General features: G+C 34.0%; 1 protein-coding gene across 1 annotated transcript in view; it reads right to left on the bottom strand.

Annotated features, from left to right (window-relative positions):
* LOC107556181 (lysine-specific demethylase phf2-like) overlaps window positions 1-4,032 on the bottom strand; it is a 30,907-nt gene that overhangs the window by 21,417 nt on the left and 5,458 nt on the right. The window lies entirely within an intron of this gene.

The following is a 4,032-nucleotide window of genomic DNA, read 5'->3' on the forward strand; positions in this document are numbered from 1 at the left end:
CCCATTTAACTCTAATGTACTGTTAAAAATATAATGGAAGTCAATCCCTGAAATATACCAACATTATTTAAAATATCTTATTTTGTGTTCCACAGAAGAATTTTTTTTTTCCATTTTAACGTTTAACCGGTTAACCGACCAAAAGAATTTTGACCGATTAATACAATCAGTTAAACGGTTTAAAAAGTAATTTAATTATTAATTTTTTCAGTAATTTATAAAAATATTTAAAAAGGTTTGCTGCATGGTTAAAATACGCTATGCGTATTTAAAAAATAGTTTTTTAGGGGGGAAAAAACATGTCGCATTTTTTATTTCATTCAGAAATGCCGATGCGAAATGTTTACAAACATTATAGTAAACACTGTAAACATAGCTAGGCTATTTTAGTTCCCGTCACTCCACAACAAATCCTTTCAATTAACAGTATTTAGAAAACAACAAGAATTAAAAATATAAGAAGCTATAGCAATACAAACGACAAGCCATAACGAATTAGGCTAATTTAGGCTAAAACGAAACTGAACCCAACGTTGGGTCTCTCATTTGACACAAAATCAAATGTTTCCGTATTCGCGATGTATTTGAATGGCAAATTATTATTTATTATGTACTTCACTCGTGTTCCAATATCCACGTAAAACAAAATGTTTTGCATAACATCACGGCGGTACTGTGATAACACTTAACGGCACAGATTTTACTACATAGTTTTTTTTCCATAAGTTTGACTGACTGTATTTTATTATGATAATGAACAGGCTGCATTGAAATGCTTAACTGTGTGTGCGCATGCGGCGCCGGCGCAATCACTTTTTTCCTTCTAACGGTGGAAGAAACTAGGCTACTCCTTTTAGTCATAAAGATAATCGGAATAGTAAAAGGTTTGCCTTTATTTGCTTTGTGTACATTCACAATAAAAACAAATCTTTGTGCTTTTGTAAAATAAGCCTAAAGAAAAATGCCACTTTCTGCCGTCTGTTTCTTTTTGCGCAGCACAAAAATACTAGGCTACTTGTTGCACAGTTTTTCTTTCACTTTATTAATTTATTATTTAAGCAAAAATATATTTCTCATATAGGCCTATTTATTCGATTATATATATATTGTGTTTATTTGATGTATATCTGATTTATCTCATATAGAATGCGTTTGGTTAAGTTAAAAGAGCGCTTCAGTTTACCGGTGATCGTCTTTAGCTCAGCGCACGCAGCTCAAACAGCAGTGCACAACATTAATAACTATGATTGGGAATGTTGTGTATATAACATTCTAATGAGAACAATCTTCTTAAAAGCAGCAACAATACCTTAAGTACCTCAATGCAGTCGTTACTTGTGCACTCTACTTTGTACTCGAATGACAAGAATGTAACAAGATGACAACTAGTCTTTAAAAACTGCTTGAGTAACTCACATCGGTCAAAGGCAAAAGTCAAGAAAATTTCACTGAAAATAAAAAAAAGTACTAACTGGAAGACCATTCATCGCAATGAAACATGCAGCAGACAGCACTCTACTTTGTACTCGAATGACAAGAATGTAACAAGATGACAACTAGTCTTTAAAAACTGCTTGAGTAACTCCAAAGGCAAAAGTCAAGAAAATTTCACTGAAAATAAAAAAAGTACTAACTGGAAGACCATTCATCGCAATGAAACATGCAGCAGACAATGTAATCACACACTGTCATGACAGATTCAGACAAAAATACAAGCCAAATACAAAGAAAAAACTCCAATATTACAGTTTTGGTTATTTGCAGTACAAGAGATTCAATCAATACAACAACAACAATGCATTAAGGAATATACCATGATATTATGGCAGCTCTAAACGATTCTCCATGTAAAGTTGTCCACAAGGCAAGTACAATTAGTGTATATTATTATAACTTATTTAATAAACTTGCGCAATCTGCCAAAGCTGCTCTGTCAGACTAGCTATTATCGTTAATGGGGCAAATCTCATTTAGGATCTGATGCGCCTCTTGTAGCTGGCAATCTGCCCTGAGAAAGAAGGGAATGATGTCATTCATTACCACCTGAAGAGTCGCAAGCACACGCCCACAACCACAAACAGCAGCATGCGGTTAAGAGGTGTGTTTCAGACCGCAGTGTTAAAAAATGTCTTCATTTCGGTTTGCCAGCCAGCAAGTTTGCAGAAATCATTATATCAACATGTTTACTCTTGATGGAAATGTATGCTGATCATAAAATAACCTGATTAAACATTTATGAAACATATATAAATACTAGAACTGTTATATGATTAATTCAGGCAATGACAGGAAGTTGTAATAATAGTGGAAGTGGAACTACTTATTAATATCTTTGGTGATGATGCTCATCTGACATCAGATCAGTTTAAAAAAAAAGATGTTTCTAAAAGTTATTTCTAAATGACTTAAGAGTATCTTTGCTTTAGGGTTAGCTAAACTTTTCCCATGGCTGCCAAGGGGTGAAAGTGAGGTAAAAAAGTGAGGTTACCGAGTTCACACACCCTTGAACATGCTGCGTAACCTTACAGGGTTCCCAAACTTTTTGACCCACACATTTCCATGAATTTTCTTTTAGCTTTCCTGTAATTTGTTAGAAGTTTACTTACAAACCATTTGGACTCAGTAATCTGAAGGTTCCTGAAAAGAATAAGATATCTTTATGGCTTGTAAGCAAGTACTCAACATAATTTAAACCCATGCATTGAAATATAGCCATATTTAGCCAGTGAAATATAGCATAGAGCAAACTATAAACATGTATATTCACTATATTAATTCCTTTTTCTAGGCCTGGAAAACACAACTATAACATTTCCTCAAAGTTCCAGGTTTTCCATGATTGTGGGAACCCTGACCCTAAGTTACTTATGGAGGCTTTTCCTACCAATGGTCATTTGGAAGTCACTTTGATCTAAAGAACTGACAATTCAAAAACTATTAGCCAGACCTAAATAAAACAGCTTATCAGTCGAATCCTGTGCAATGGATTTAAATGCAGTCAAACGTGTTAAATGGAGCTGAGTGTCCTACACTCTTATCAGTAGCTGAAAGCATCATCAAATTAACCAAATATTTAATAAACAAACATGCAAAGGGTGGGAAATGTGTATAATTGTGAATAACCGGCATCCCAGTTCCATGAAAATCTGCTGCGCTTTCTGTGCATTTCTACAGTCACAGATTCTCATGTCTACCCAGTACTGAACATCAGTGTGCATTTTTTTAAGACGAAAAAAAATGTATATGATATATCTGCTGCAATTGAAACTTTTCATGGATCCGTGCAGCAGTCAAAACTGTAACTTATTACAATGTATTTTTTGTTTCCATGTTCTTTTTTTTTTTTTTCTCATGTCTACCCAGTACTGAACATCAGTGTGCATTTTTTTAAGACGAAAAAAAATGTATATGATATATCTGCTGCAATTGAAACTTTTCATGGATCCGTGCAGCAGTCAAAACTGTAACTTATTACAATGTATTTTTTGTTTCCATGTTCTTTTTTTTTTTATATATATATATAAGTGTGACCAGTTTAAATTCAAGACGTACGCAACATAAAGCTAATTCTTATAGCACATCACTATACAGAACAATAAATGCTATAGATAACGTTATTTATTTTAAAGCCGTGTGATTATTATCAGTGTTTTAAAGCTAGCAAGCATAAAAAGAACCAAACTAATGCCACTGGCAGAAATTGTACTAAATTCTAATATACTGCACACAAATGTTGTACTGGTGAATGCTTATTTAAAAAAAAAAAAACTACTATCATGAACATTTGACTTCGATAATGCAATGTCAAAGTACCAGACCAACTAAAAGCCTAAACGTGTTATTTTTTGCTACACAACTGCTGTCATAAATGAATCATCGGTGTTAACATTAGCGTGTACACACTTTTAAGACATACTTATAGTCATAACTGGCTTCTCCCTTCATCTGAGCTCAAACAGAGGTCACAGGTTTACAATCACCGAGGGCTGTGCAACTCAGTCCCTCCAACAGCAACACACACACACACACACA

This window comes from Sinocyclocheilus grahami, unplaced genomic scaffold (genome assembly GCF_001515645.1).
Source record: "Sinocyclocheilus grahami isolate Dianchi unplaced genomic scaffold, SAMN03320097.WGS_v1.1 scaffold20.1, whole genome shotgun sequence".
In the NCBI taxonomy this organism is placed as follows: Eukaryota; Metazoa; Chordata; class Actinopteri; order Cypriniformes; family Cyprinidae; genus Sinocyclocheilus; species Sinocyclocheilus grahami.